The sequence below is a fragment of the Tachypleus tridentatus genome, chromosome 13, assembly GCF_004210375.1.
Source record: "Tachypleus tridentatus isolate NWPU-2018 chromosome 13, ASM421037v1, whole genome shotgun sequence".
Lineage (NCBI taxonomy): Eukaryota > Metazoa > Arthropoda > Merostomata > Xiphosura > Limulidae > Tachypleus > Tachypleus tridentatus.
The window spans coordinates 274,813,278-274,829,771 of record NC_134837.1 but is presented as its reverse complement, the minus strand read 5'-3'; the positions used below and the strand labels follow the sequence as shown (position 1 = coordinate 274,829,771).

The 16,494-nt window shown below is 33.3% G+C and overlaps 1 long non-coding RNA gene across 2 annotated transcripts; it reads right to left on the bottom strand.

The window, feature by feature from the left end:
• Nucleotides 1-730: 730 nt before the first annotated feature.
• Nucleotides 731-15,939, bottom strand: LOC143237536 (uncharacterized). 2 transcript variants are annotated; one of them, XR_013020127.1, is made up of 3 exons: nt 15,536-15,939; nt 10,990-11,065; nt 9,629-10,717 (listed from the first exon to the last, which is right to left on the bottom strand). It is a non-coding gene; the product is annotated as an uncharacterized LOC143237536 (long non-coding RNA). The 2 variants fall into 2 exon arrangements; XR_013020126.1 differs by lacking the exons at nt 9,629-10,717; nt 10,990-11,065 and adding an exon at nt 731-1,625.
• Between the last annotated feature and the right edge of the window lie 555 nt (nt 15,940-16,494).

Here is a 16,494-nt window from a genome sequence, read left to right as displayed (position 1 = left end):
AAATACACTAATACATCATGTAATACATATACTTTTTTCTCAGTTTCAGTAAATAATCCACCGATGACCTAAATAATACTTAAAACAAAATGTCCCTATTCCATGTGTATTGTAGGACATTGCAAAATTAAAGTGGTCACCAATCCAACTTAAATAAGGTTCAACATTCAGTATCATATATTAGTATAAAACAAATAAATGGATCTGGCGTGGCCTAGTGGGCAACAAATCAGATTTCCAACTCGCATTAGACATACGTCATATGGTATTCACTTGTATATATACGTATGTGTTACAGTTCCAACGTGTTTCTGTGTAGTTCTATTTTCATCTAAACATATGAACTATGTTTCGTTTGATATCAATAAAAACCTTTTCTTATTTCTTTACGTTTTAATAAAGCAGCGATACGTACTTGAAACAGTTAGGTTTAGAACAGCTTCTTTAATTTCATTTTTTTCACTGAAAACATGTAGAAAATAATTACTGTAGTAAGTGTTCATATTTTAACAACATATTTTATTGTAGAAGATAATTACTGTATTAAATGTTACTATTTTAACAACAGATTTTATTGTAGAAGATAATTACTGTAGTAAGTGTTCATATTTTAACAACAGATTTTATTGTAGAAGATAATTACTGTAGTAAGTGTTCATATTTTAACAAAAGATTTTATTGCAGAAGATAATTACTGTAGTAAATGTTTATATTTTAACAACAGATTTTATTGTAGAAGATAATTACTGTAGTAAATATTTCTATTTTAACAACAGATTCTATTGTAGAAGATAATTACTGTAGTAAATGTTTCTATTTTAACAACAGATTTTATTGTCCATGCCCGGCATCTCAAGATGGTTAAGACACTCGATTCGTAATCTGAGAGTCACGGGTTTGAATTTCGACCACACAAAACATGCCAACCTTTTCAGCCGTAGAGACGTTATAATGTTACGGTCAATTCCACTATTCTTAGGTAAAAGAGTAACACAATAGTGGTTAGTAATGCCTTTTCTCTAGTTTTACAGTGCTAAATTAGAATCGTCTAGGGAAGATCGTGTAGCTTTGTGCAAAATTCAAACCAACTTTATTTTCCAGAATTATCACGTGTGATAATAATGCGCGGAAAAAAAAATTCCTCAGAACTTAATAATAGTTATTAAACACAATTAGACGAATAGAGATTCAGGGGCTGATTCGTTTTTCACATTAGGAACAGTAACAAGATTGGAGGAAGAAGAATCTTCACATAATGTTTCTGTGATAAATGAGTCCCCAGAGGATGAACTGGACGATAATTTAAACTCGACAATTCAGAATTCTGCAGCTGAGATGTCTTCAGGAGCCGAACTGATAGAGCCTACGTCAGTAGCCATCGAAAATGGTGTTTGGGATGTAAATACCTATTCGGGCAGTCTTCATTCTCAGAGGTTTCTCAAATTGCCAAGTCACCGACTGTTTGTCGTCGTTGCATCTGGGTCTTCGTTTTCTGCTTGTGTATTGGATTTTGCATCTATCATAGCATCAGCTACGTGACGTCATATTTGGAGTACCCCGTCATTGTCAATTTGGACGTGGAGAACAATTTGGAGTTGGAGTTTCCTGCTGTCACTGTGTGCAACCTGAACGGGTAAGTTGAAAAGAAACAATCTATAAGACTTTGAGATATCTTTTAATGAGTAAAATACTTATTGTAAAAGTTAAAAGAATCACAGAGTCAGTTTCCATTACAGAGCACTGGATGTTATACAATCCATAAACCCGTAGCTTAGTGAACGGAGCAAACAAAACTGTATTAGTAACATACAGTACAGTGAACTTAACTAACAAACCTGTATAAGCAACCAGTAATACAGTGAATGTAGCCAATAAACCTGTGTTAGTTTAATGTGGTATATGATCAATGATGACGTTGTTCGCTCCTTTACATAAAAAAATTTCTCAACCCAAACCAGCCGTTTTTACATATATAATATAGCATATGGATTGTTGAAGGAACTCCAATTTATTAATTGTACTGTTTGTTGTTAGTGAACTAGATCGGCTGTTGGTCAAAAATATTTCTTTGTTTAAGCGCAAAGGTGCAAAATGGGCTACTTACTGTGGGGATCAAATCCAGGATTTTAACATTATTATATGGATCATGTACATTAATCACTACATATATTATTTTCAGAAAGTCTACGTTTGATATGTTCTTGTCGTCATCAATGTTGTTGAACAAGCAGAACGAGTCAGAGTTTCCAGAACCTTCACAGGAAACAGTCCAGAGCAACTCAGGTTCGAGACGTGTAAGTGAATCCACATGTTTTGGTATCTGTCTTTGTCTGTGTTAATCACAAATGTAATTTTTACTTCGGACGTTTGACCTTCCTGGAATTTCAAAAGACACTGGGATGTTTTCGGTAAAGTTTGAAAAAAACTGACCAATATAAATTAGTTCCTTAAACATATGTTTTAATACGATAACAATAATACGTTTACCTAGATCTGTACAGTAGGTGAAAATCATTGTAGATGGTATGCATAATCACAGTTTGTGTGTGTTTTAAGAACGTTTGTGAGATACGCTGTGGAACGTTACGTAAGCACAGTTTTTATACTTATTAATATGGGACGACCATTCGTGATTTCTGTCTCGTTGCCCCGCTATACTGTAACCAGTAGAGGAATGGTGGTTAAATACAATCGTTCGGTCAGACAAGAATATTTCATGGTTTAAAGTTACTGATGGCCACGCATATAACCCTTGTGAACTTTAAAAGGATGTTCTGAAACAAACAGACTAATATACCTTTCTCATCATCAGTACCTAATACGTTCAGGTGTTTTGACGATGAACTGAAATTTTAATCTACAACTTGAAAGATACTTTGTAAGCACATGGGTTAAATGACCAAGTTAGAAAACCCCCTGGTGCCTGGGTAGAGAGGAAAGCTAGCAATAAACAAGTAACATACGCCACCACAAGTTTTATCCAGTTCTTTTAACTGAGTAACAAGACTAGCTGCCACTTTAAAAACGCATTCATATTTAAAATTGTGTGATCTTACCATGTTTCAAACCCCAGGTTCTTACAACATGGTATGTTGACCATTGAGCCACGACAGACTTTTTAACAGAGAATCTCGTTCACGTGCTTTTGTTCGATCAATATTACAGGCCTGCGAATTTAAACTTCATTAAAGTTGTTTTTGTTTTAATAACGGATTTTCCTTTATTCAACTACGTAGATTTTTTAAAATAATATCCTTGTTTTTTTCTATCATGTAAGGATTTTTTCTACGAATAGAGAAGAAATAAAACTTACTTGAATCAAATTATTATTTCGTTTACCACAATGAACATTTGTTATTATTTTGTTTATTAACAAAAATACAAACAAACGAAAGAAAAGGGGAAAAACATTGATGTTAAACAAATATCTTTCTTCATTTATTCTGAATTTTGTACGAACTCCACATCTTCTGGTCTAGAAGTACGCGTTGTGGTTTTTCTTTTATATATTGTGTCCGGAACGTCTCGTTTAAATGCCTAATAGCAATTAGCCATCATGCTAATGTTTCATCTTTCCGGTTACCTCCTCTCCATCTCCCTGATGCTTTCATCAAACCTTCCCTTTGTTCTTCACTGATGGCACTAAAGAAATATTAATGTCAAAGTGCATCCTTAAACAAATTCTGTGACCTGTTAACCGTTTATATACTAAGGGTGTGTTTCTGTTGGGTTGTAAAACGACCAATGAGACTTTCACTTGGCGATTTATCTAAAGAAACCTGTTTGGTTTATTTCAAATTTCACGCAAAGGTACACGAGGGCTATCTGCGTTAGTCGTCCCTAATTTAGCAGTGTAAGACTAGAGGGAAGGCAGCTTGTCATCACCATTCTCCACCAATTCCGAGACTACTCTTTTACCAACGAATACTAGGATTGGCCGTAACATCATAACATCCCCACGGCTAAAAGGGCGAACATATTGGTGCGACGGGGATTCGAACCTGCAACCCTCGGGTTACGAGTCGAGTGTCTTAACCACCTGGCCAAAGAAATGTGTACGTAGCCAGTGGTTGTCAATATTTTAAGCATAATAAAATACGACGCAATTTCGATGAAAATGACTCACTTACGGAACAATACATGTTATGATAATAAAAATTTATAGGTGACAGAGAAAAATGGATGTGATTTTCGGATTCAGCGTACAGGAAATATCATAATACGTGTAAACCTGTCAAAAGAATAAAACCATCACAAGCCTGTGTATTTAATAAAAATACACATTATTTAAGCATTTCGATTATATTTAGAGACAGTTTTAATAAAAGTTTAGGTGATTAATCTATTGTAAGTAGCAATTAACGTAAGTGAGCAAAACAATGCCACTCATATTTATCCATTGTTAGTTGAACCATTACCATGATATTATCTACTGAAAATATTACAAACGTGCATTTATTTTACAGGGTTTGCGTCAGAGTTGGACCTTTTCAAAGTAAGTTACTTGAAACGTTTGTGATTTTTCTAATATGAACAGACTTGGATATATTTAATTACTTTTAATGTTTTAGATATTAAAAGCTCTACGTGTACGCTATGCTTCTTTATTTAATATTTATCATAATCCTTGCATCATAGTACGTATCGCCATCTATGTCGTACTTCTGTCATAACTCAATATTCTGTTTTGATGAGTTCACACGATAACGTGCGCTTCTTGTTGATTCAAGAATTTCACTAAATTTCAGACTATTGGGTAATTTTATGATAAGCATGAACCTGTTGATGTTTCTTGTCAATAACACTCGAGTGTTCGTGGAAAATCAACTAGTTGAAAGTTCCTACTTTAACTACGGAAACAGTTTGATGTGTTATTCGATGAAAAAAAAACACAAGAGGGCTTTCTGCAAAGAAAATGGCTGTACATATATCTGTGTAATATATAGTAAGAATGCATATTATATTTCAATTTCAAATAATATATAAAGGTTGTGACGATTTGGATAAAAACTATGAAAGAAAATCCATCTATATGTATGGCTACATAAATATGAGTAAATTATTTCGGTAGATAATTAATTTTCATATACATTAACCTGTAGACTGCCAAGTATTTCAGCTGCTACAATACAACTCTAATGCTTCTTCATTTTGTAACTTTTTTGTAACGTTATTGTGGATCGAAAGTGAAATAATTTGTAAGTAGGTCAAATGCATGTATGGTTCTGAAATCTAGCGTTGAAGTTAGGCATTATTGAGAACGAATTAACTTTTCCGTGGCACTGTGTTACCGATCGGCTTGGACGAGTTATCTCGTTTACGGCACTGAACAGGTTAATGTGAAATAATTGAAATGTTCATTTCAGCTTTTTCTCCTTACGTTTTGTTATCTTCGAATTCTAAGTTTAACAGGTTGTCAGGTTAAATTAGCGTCTCAACTAAAACTTTTTTGAGAAATTATATTAAAAAGATGCAACAAATTATAAGACTCGTGAGTAATTACATATGTATACAAACATTTACGTTTTGGTTGTATTTAATTAAAATTTTGGACGCTAATATTGGGTTATTGCACTGAAATAAAAGTTCATCGTTTTTAGTGAGAACTTCGCCAAACTTCGTGTGTTCTACAAAACGTTAGATCACATAATCTACAGGCAGCAGCCTAAGTATCAGGTAAAAACTATTTGTTCAAATTTTTTGATTTTTTTTTCTAACGAAAACAACCAGAATATTTCTGTAACTCATTAGTTTCGGGTGTTTAATAACAAGCGAAACATGAAATTATATTTATACGACTTGGTCTTACGCTACACATGATGAATTAAAAATCTCAATATTGTACGTGATATATTGAGTAATTAGAAATCTCAATATTGTATGTGACATTTGATCAGTTACAAATGTCAATATTGTATGTGATATATTGATGAATTACAAATGTTTATAATGTACGTAACATTTGATCATTTACAAATGTCACTAAAATATGACATATGATGAATTACAGTGTCAATATCGTATGTAACATGTTACAAATGTCAATAAAGCAGACATTTTGTTTCAGAGTAATGAAATCTTTAGTAACCTTGGTGGACAACAGGGACTAGGGCCAGGGATCTCTAGACCCCTATAGACAACTATATATCATAGTTGTATTTTAAAAAGCTTACTTAACTCTTACTAAATATTATATAAAATGAATATCATAGTTGTATTTTAAAGAGCTTACTTAACTGTTTCTAAATATTACATAAAATGTATGTCATAGTTGCATATTAAAAAGCTTACTTGAATGTTACAAAATATTACATAAAATGTATATCACAGTTGTATTTTAAAAAGCTTTCTTGAATGTTACTAAATATTATATAAAATGCATATCATAGTTGTATTTTAAAAAGCTTACTTAACTCTTACTAAATATTATATAAAATGTATATCATAGTTGTATGTTAAAAAGCTTACTTAACTCTTACTAAATATTATATAAAATGAATATCATAGTTGTATTTTAAAAAGCTTACTTAACTCTTACTAAATATTATATAAAATGTACATCAAAGTTGTATTTTAAAAAGCTTACTTAACTGTTTCTAAATATTACATAAAATGTATATCAAAGTTGTATTTTAAAAAGCTTACTTAACTGTAACTAAATATTATATAAAATGTATATCATAGTTGCATATTAAAAAGCTTACTTGAATGTTACAAAATATTACATAAAATGTATATCACAGTTGTATTTTAAAAAGCTTATTTAACTCTTACTAAATATTATATAAAATGTATATCATAGTTGTATCTTAAAAAGCTTACTTAACTGTTTCTAAATATTACATAAAATGTATATCAAAGTTGTACTTTAAAAAGCTTACTTAACTGTTTCTAAATATTACATAAAATGTATATCATAGTTGCATATTAAAAAGCTTACTTAACTGTTTCTAAATATTACATAAAATGTATATCATAGTTGCATATTAAAAAGCTTACTTGAATGTTACAAAATATTACATAAAATGTATATCACAGTTGTATTTTAAAAAGCTTATTTAACTCTTACTAAATATTATATAATATGAATATCACAGTTGTATTTTAAAAAGCTTACTTAACTCTTACTAAATATTATATAAAATGAATATCATAGTTTATTTTAAAAAGCTTACTTAACTGTTTCTAAATATTACATAAAGTGTATATCAAAGTTGTATTTTAAAAAGCTTACTTAACTCTTACTAAATATTACATAAAATGAATATCATAGTTGCATATTAAAAAGCTTACTTGAATGTTACAAAATATTACATAAAATGTATATCACAGTTGTATTTTAAAAAGCTTACTTAACTGTTTCTAAATATTACATAAAATGTATATCATAGTTGTATTTTAAAAAGCTTACTTAACTGTTACTAAATATTACATAAAATGTATATCATAGTTGTATCTTAAAAAGCTTACTTAACTGTTACTAAATATTACATAAAATGTATATCATAGTTGTATTTTAAAAAGCTTACTTAAATGTTACTAAATACTGGTCTATGTATTATATAGTTAAACTGAGTGACATTAGTATCATCAGAAAAGCATTTTTAGAGCTGATTAACAGTTTTAAACGACACATCACACTTACGCAGACGGTTTGTTTGTTTGTTTTGGAATTTCGCACAAAGCTACTCGAGGGCTATCAGTGCTAGCCGTCCCTAATTTAGCAGTGTAAGACTAAAGGGAAGGTAGCTAGTCATCAACACCCACCGACAACTCTTGGGCTACTCTTTTACCAACGAATAGTGGGATTGACCGTAACATTATACACCCCCACGGCTGGGAGGGCGAGCATGTTTAGCGCGACGCGGGCACGAACCCGCGACCCTCGGATTACGAGTCGCACGCCTTACGCGCTTGGCCATGCCGGGCCCTACGCAGACGGTGTTCAAAGCGTTGCACGTGACGTTCTTCAAATGACAGAATCTGATAAAAGTAGGCACCAAGAACAATAAATCTGGTTTTTGAAAATCCAAACATCATCAAACATCAAGTATCAGTATCTACACCTTATTATATATATGTATATGTACGTACAATCGTACGTGTTAGTCGGAAGGAAAAAGAGCGTTCGGAAAAAGCGTCTCCAAAACTATGATGATTAAAAACACAACAAATATTAGATATATTCACACAAATAAACAGTAAAAGCACTTAGTCATCACTACCTACCGCCAACGATTAGGCTATTGTTTACAAACGAATAGTGAGATTGATCGTTAGTTATAATGCCCTCACGACTGAAACGGCGAGCATATTTGGTCGCGGGTTCGCATCCCGGTCGCGCCAAACATACTCGCTCTTTCAGCCGTGGGGCGTTATAATGTTACGGTCAATCCCACTATTCGTTGGTAAAAGAGAAGCCCAAGAGTTGGCGGTGGGTGGTGATGACTAGCTGCCTTCCCTCTAGTCTTACACTGCTAAATTAGGGACGGCTAGCACAGATAGCCCTCGAGTAGCTTTGTGCGAAACTCCAAAAGAAACAAACAAACATATTTGGTAGAACGGGGAGTCGAACGTCGTGAGATTCTGATTACGAGTCGACCTTCCTAACCAACCTTGAGGACAAATGCGGAGTTTCTAACATGTGTTATTCTCAATCTAACTTCAGTACTAATGTATATATTTTCATAAAAATTCCTTCACTACTAAAGTGTATATCTTATTATATTTAAAAAAAAATTATATTGAAGTAACAACATATGTACATGGAGAAAAACTTCGTATAGCAGTTAATATGTGTACAAACTAAGCAAAACGTATAAAATGCAAAGTTATACACTTTGCTTACAATACCTACAACTGAAATAAACAGTACTTTCTGTAACTATATATCCTTGTATTCTATCAAGCAAATGTCTATATTTTTTTCTGCTCATCTGCATAAGTTAAGTTTAATAAACAAATAAAAATAATTATTATTATTTGATATTTTAGAGAAAAAGAAGTAGGACAATAAAAGACATGTTTCCCATGATGTTCAACAACAACAAACAAATTCTAAGGTTATTAGACAACAGGAGAAGTTTTTAACCTTCCTTCAAGATATGGTGTTTTATATAAAGTTTATCTGTTCAACAACAACAAACAAATTAACAACAGAAGAAGTTTTTAACCTTCCTTCAAGATATGGTGTTTTATGTAAAGTTTATCTTTATCAAAGACCTTTTAGTAGTCAACATGTTTTACCCCAATGGTGTCAAGAGGAAAATTATTTTACAGACTGAACAAACATCTGTATTATCCTCTCCTCATAATGATATTTTCATAGAGATAGTTCGTACATTTATATTAAAGCTATAAATTAGGATCTAAACATGTCCAATTTTATATCTCAAACGCTATTACGATGTCAACCAAACGTATACCAACCAGTAGAAACCATTTGTAACCATTGACATCATAAAACAGCGCAATTTTAGATTCGGTATATGTGTTACAAGAGGACAAAAAATAGTTTTTCCATTACGTAATGTACAGTATGATAGGTTTAAGTGTCAGCTCTTTTTCTGTCATGTAGCAATGTGCATATTCAACACAAATTCTGGTTCAATTCAATAGACTGACAATATTTTCAATGATTCTTTTTATTTGAAGTCATTTCATTGACTTTAATAAGTGTGACTTATATAATAAAAGTCTTACTACATTTTAAAAGTAAAAACAAACTTTAATATTTAAAAAACGAAGTGCTTGGTACGATAAATGTCACGGTATGACGAAGGGGTTCAAGCGCTTGACTAGCAATTTGAGGGGCACGGGTTCGAATGCTTTTTACACCAAACACACTCGCCATTAAACTCCGGTAAGCGATATAACATTACGAACACTCCCACTATTTGCTAGTGAGAAAGAAGCCTAAGTGTTGGCGGTGGGTGTTGATGACAAACTGTCTTCTTTTTATTTTAGTCTTACACTGTTAAATTAGGGACGGCCAGCGTAGAAGGCGCATGTGTGTCTGTGTGCGAAATAAAAAAAATATATTTTTTTTGAAATTTTTTATTGTAAGAGAAAATTTCTCATAATTTCAGATTTTTAATCACAGACGTTATATGTCCAATGGTGATTTTTCTTTGAATTTTAAATAAGTGAATATTCACTGTTATATTGTTAAAAACGCTTAGAAACCATGCAATAAATAGTATTGTCCTAGAAACCGATATTGTTAAAAATTCTTAGAGACCACGCATTAGACTTAGTAACACAGCGCCTTGAACATAAATAACGATACGTGATTACGTTTTCTTAAGTTTTCGATACGACAACATGTCAATTTTATTAAAGATAAATGGTATGCTATCATCAGCCATATCTGTACTTGTGATAACACAAGCAATGTTGTCGCTAGTTGAAGTTGTTAATGCTCTTAGTATTCGTAAGCCTGAACAAGTTGTTTTTTATACTGGGAAACATCTTCTGAATCAAAGATGGAATACTTATACAGATTATGCGACAATAAAAGATCCTATTTATAATGACGGTTATGCAGCTCAAAGAGGAAGGGATGATGAGACTACTTTTCGCTCAGTCATAAAAACTGTATCAGAAGATCCAGGAGTCAAGACTTCTTCCAATAAAATATCAACCAGCAAGACCAAGTCCTCCAGTAAGTTATCCAACTCATCATCTTCAGGCCACAACAAACAGTACGGTCGTTTTTCTTTAAAGAAGGAAAATAGAATCCCACATGTTATTTCGTCAGTTAGTAAAGAACCAGATACAAACAATCTGCTACCTTTTAAAGAAGAAACATTTGTGAATCCAGTCATTCCTACTGATATGGAGTTTGAGAATGAAACCATTATTACGGACCAATATGAAGATGAATCTTCATTTTCGATAGCTTAGAAGCGTAAAAAACTTTTTGTTCTGATTATAAAAGCAGTAATTGGATTCGTGTGTGTCATTTCTGTAGTGACATACGTTTCTTACCTCATGACGATAAAGGGTGAAGGTAGGTATCTGATAGAAGAACCAAAGAAGATTCCACTGGGCAATCCTTGTACCCCTAAAAACAGCAAGGAGGTCTACTTTAACATATAACCTCCAACCATAATACCATGTTTGTTTGTTTTTGTGTCAACATTTTTATTTACATTAATTATAAGTATTTAACTGATTATTTTTGTTCGTATTTCAAAATTTAGTAATTAAAACAAGTAAATATTTAAATGTTATATAAATTGGTGATGTATAATTAATTCAAATAAAGAAGTTCAATGTTGAACTGATGTTACCAAATCTCTGTTTTCTTTTAACCCTTAAACAGCGATCATCTTCAACATTCCTGTTGTTTAATGGATAATGAGTCACTTTTTTCAGTAAATAATTTTTTCACTGCTATCAAAATCGTACTTTTTAACACACACGAGTGACTGAACTTAGCCATGAAATCAAACATGAAGTTAACATTTTTGTTGACAGCAAATATCTGATTATAATCCAACAATTTATATAATGTTTTGTTTTCAAAGTGTGCTAGAAAAAGTAAAAGGATATCTGTGAAATAAAAAACGCTGAATTAATTTTACTTTTAGACAAACAAAAAGCCCATGAAAATTATGTTAAATTAATTGTATGACACAGCGTGTCGAAATGAGATGTTGTTGTTTCTACCACAGCATTGTTATTTTTTAATCTTCCTGCTGTAGTTATAAGTTGGGAGGCCTCAAATTTTCTTTTTTTCTATCAAGAGGATCTTAGACTAAAAGGGATTGGAACCGCTGATCTAGTGAAACAATGAAATTAACATGTCTCACAAGCCACACGTTTCAACCAATGGCCGACATGAAATTATAAGCCAAGCCAGGTGTAGTGGTTTCTTTACTGTCGTTTTAATAGGTTGCTTTCCAAAAGTTCACATATAGATGCACAACCACGTTACTTGTCCCCCTTCTCCACTACGGCGGCCCATGTTTTTTAAACCTATACCACAAGCCTGTGCACTAATTCATAAGTTCGACTTACTGTTCAGAGAACTGACTCACTGATTAAAACCAGTTTCTTTCCCAGCACTGTTTATTTGTTTTACTCCAGCTATATGAACGTGTTAAGTTTAATATTGGAAAATTGTCTAGTCGTATCAATTTACATACGAAAGAAGATAAAATAATGTTCTTATGTCACAAGTGTTCTTCATAACAAATACACGTTCTATTCCAAAATGCAGCAACAGGAACTACTTATATATTTTGATAATTGTAAGGAATTTATCTTCAAGAAATACACTCCCAATTACATAAACCTTATGTAGATACATCAGACCCAAGACTATGGTCATGTGTTATTTATGTGTTAATTGTATATTTTGTAGCCTGTCTTCAAAGTTCGGTATCAGAAGACCAGTGAAAGAGAGAGGCCTCAAATTTTGTGTCATTTTGCAAACCTTATGGTTAGACTTTGAGAAAGTTTTTATCGAGAAGATTGTAATAAATTATTTTTAAAACGAACTATGATTTTACAGCTACAGTTCTAGAAGGTATATATATATCAGTGAGATAAAGTTCCAGAAAACAGGAAGATGAGTTTGTAACGAAATGTTTAGGAGGTACTTTAGCAGTGAGATAAAGTTCCAGAAAACAGGAAGATGAGTTTGTAACGAAATGTTTAGGAGGTACTTTAGCAGTGAGATAAAGTTCCAGAAAACAGGAAGATGAGTTTGTAACGAAATGTTTAGGAGGTACTTTAGCAGTGAGATAAAGTTCCAGAAAACAGGAAGATGAGCTTGTAACGAAATGTTTAGGAGGTACTTTAGCAGTGAGATAAAGTTCCAAAAAACAGGAAGATGAGCTTGTAACGAAATGTTTAGGAGGTACTTTAGCAGTGAGATAAAGTTCCAGAAAACAGGAAGATGAGTTTGTAACGAAATGTTTAGGAGGTACTTTAGCAGTGAGATAAAGTTCCAGAAAACAGGAAGATGAATTTGTAATGAAATGTTTAGGAGGTACTTTAGCAGTGAGATAAAGTTCCAGAAAACAGGAAGATGAGTTTGTAACGAAATGTTTAGGAGGTACTTTAGCAGTGAGATAAAGTTCCAGAAAACAGGAAGATGAGCTTGTAACGAAATGTTTAGGAGGTACTTTAGCAGTGAGATAAAGTTCCAGAAAACAGGAAGATGAGTTTGTAACGAAATGTTTAGGAGGTACTTTAGCAGTGAGATAAAGTTCCAGAAAACAGGAAGATGAGTTTGTAACGAAATGTTTAGGAGGTACTTTAGCAGTGAGATAAAGTTCCAGAAAACAGGAAGATGAGTTTGTAACGAAATGTTTAGGAGGTACTTTAGCAGTGAGATAAAGTTCCAGAAAACAGGAAGATGAGTTTGTAACGAAATGTTTAGGAGGTACTTTAGCAGTGAGATAAAGTTCCAGAAAACAGGAAGATGAGTTTGTAACGAAATGTTTAGGAGGTACTTTAGCAGTGAGATAAAGTTCCAGAAAACAGGAAGATGAGCTTGTAACGAAATATTTAGGAGGTACTTTAGCAGTGAGATAAAGTTCCAGAAAACAGGAAGATGAGCTTGTAACGAAATGTTTAGGAGGTACTTTAGCAGTGAGATAAAGTTCCAGAAAACAGGAAGATGAGCTTGTAACGAAATGTTTAGGAGGTACTTTAGCAGTGAGATAAAGTTCCAGAAAACAGGAAGATGAGCTTGTAACGAAATGTTTAGGAGGTACTTTAGCAGTGAGATAAAGTTCCAGAAAACAGGAAGATGAGCTTGTAACGAAATATTTAGGAGGTACTTTAGCAGTGAGATAAAGTTCCAGAAAACAGGAAGATGAGTTTGTAACGAAATGTTTAGGAGGTACTTTAGCAGTGAGATAAAGTTCCAGAAAACAGGAAGATGAGCTTGTAACGAAATGTTTAGGAGGTACTTTAGCAGTGAGATAAAGTTCCAGAAAACAGGAAGATGAGCTTGTAACGAAATGTTTAGGAGGTACTTTAGCAGTGAGATAAAGTTCCAGAAAACAGGAAGATGAGCTTGTAACGAAATGTTTAGGAGGTACTTTAGCAGTGAGATAAAGTTCCAGAAAACAGGAAGATGAGCTTGTAACGAAATGTTTAGGAGGTACTTTAGCAGTGAGATAAAGTTCCAGAAAACAGGAAGATGAGCTTGTAACGAAATGTTTAGGAGGTACTTTAGCAGTGAGATAAAGTTCCAGAAAACAGGAAGATGAGCTTGTAACGAAATGTTTAGGAGGTACTTTAGCAGTGAGATAAAGTTCCAGAAAACAGGAAGATGAGCTTGTAACGAAATGTTTAGGAGGTACTTTAGCAGTGAGATAAAGTTCCAGAAAACAGGAAGATGAGCTTGTAACGAAATGTTTAGGAGGTACTTTAGCAGTGAGATAAAGTTCCAGAAAACAGGAAGATGAGCTTGTAACGAAATGTTTAGGAGGAACTTTAGCAGTGAGATAAAGTTCCAGAAAACAGGAAGATGAGCTTGTAACGAAATGTTTAGGAGGTACTTTAGCAGTGAGATAAAGTTCCAGAAAACAGGAAGATGAGCTTGTAACGAAATGTTTAGGAGGTACTTTAGCAGTGAGATAAAGTTCCAGAAAACAGGAAGATGAGCTTGTAACGAAATGTTTAGGAGGTACTTTAGCAGTGAGATAAAGTTCCAGAAAACAGGATGACCTCGTTAACTTCCTTTATCTTGCCATCTGCAGTTTCAACTTAATACTTATATCAGTTTAACACGCTGATATAAGTATTAATTTAAGACTGCAGACGGCAAGACAAAGGAAGTTAATGTTAATAACCAATATATTTAATAGAACTTTTGAATTATGACTCAATTTATTTCTAACCTACCAGACGTTTTAAGAACTACGTTTTATCCCTCTGCCCACCGTAGTTTAGTACTGAGCTTATAACACTAAAAGTAAAACTTTTAAACACTTAAAGTTGACTACAAACAAACAAAACATGTTAATAAATTTAAGGATAAAGAACCGCGCGTTAAGACTAATAAAGTTTGAAAACTGCTTAAGTCTTTGAATAAATTATAAGAAAACTTCATTACACGTCGAACTGGTAACAAATGAACAACGCTTCTAGAACATGGTCGAAGCACCCAGTGGCAACAAATTGCTGTCGAAACACTGTATATTTGTTATTATCATAAATATGTAATAATGTTATCTTCCTTACCCATTCAAGACCTTTAATATTCTTAACAAGTGGTTAATTTTGAAATCATCTCCTGGTAGCTATTAGTGTTAACAACGCACAAAGCATTCTGAAAGTAACATGTACTCCAGTGTCCGTATTCACCAGTTCTCTACACTGATTACAGTAACTCTTTTACAGTATTTCATCAGGTTATGACATAGATATTTATTAGATAAGATGGAAGTTATAAGTTTGTTGTCTATTTTCACACACGATAAATTATATATATATTTTTAGTTTTATTGTACGTCCTCAAGGGAATGGGTCAGCGGTATGTACATTGATTAATAAACGATTAATATCGTACCTTGGGTGGTTCTGGTGGAAAACTCATTTCCTGGAGGCTTGAGGTGCTTGAAGACCAAGACGACGTCAGCTCAGGACCCAAGCTGCTGCCAAAACTCAATACTGAACTAAGGCTAATATTGTCCCTTGTTGGCGTCTTACAACGATAAGGCACCAAACTTGAACTGGAGAAATGCACGTGCTTTAGCATCCTCACATGTGAAACGCCAAAGAGCTTTTAGTCTACAAAATGTTCGTATTGATCAATGACTAGTTAAAAACCACGTGGAAAGAGAACACCATGCAAATGATGTTTCAAGCAGACCTTAGCAAAACGCTCTGGTTCCGATACACAAACATCACCAATATTATGGACGTACATTCAACACCTCACCTTTTATTGTCCCTTACCCACACCCCACTACGAGCGTTACTCTCAAATGTTGTAAACTTTACGCTGCATGCCGATAAAATTTCTAGTTGACGGACGCTGATTCAACTGTGCTTCCTCATTGGTTCAGGGAGTGTTTCTATAGCAACGGCCTTGCTTTTGATCCTCGCTGATGCGCTTGGCATTGACAGACAAGAGTATAGTTTGGGTGTTTATAAATTATCAAAGGGTAAAACCTGACACAACTTCTGGGTTGTGTCATACTTTTGTAAAACAGCACGCGCTAACTGTTGAATCAGAACACTGTGTCATGGCTCCTCCCTGCAGTGTATGACATTAACTTATATTTTTAATCACTTGTGTTGCATTGACTATGATTTCAAAAAGGTCTCAACCTGCTTTGTGTGAAAGCGGTTTAACCTACAATACCGAATTCATCGTAATCGGCCAGTTGTGATGTCATTTTTACAAAATAACAAAGATGGAGTATGTTAGATGAATATGAATGTTCATTCTGCCCCTTTGCTGAATAAGTATCAGAACGCTCAAGTGAACAAGGGATGATAACCTTCAAGATAGCTTGAAGAGAA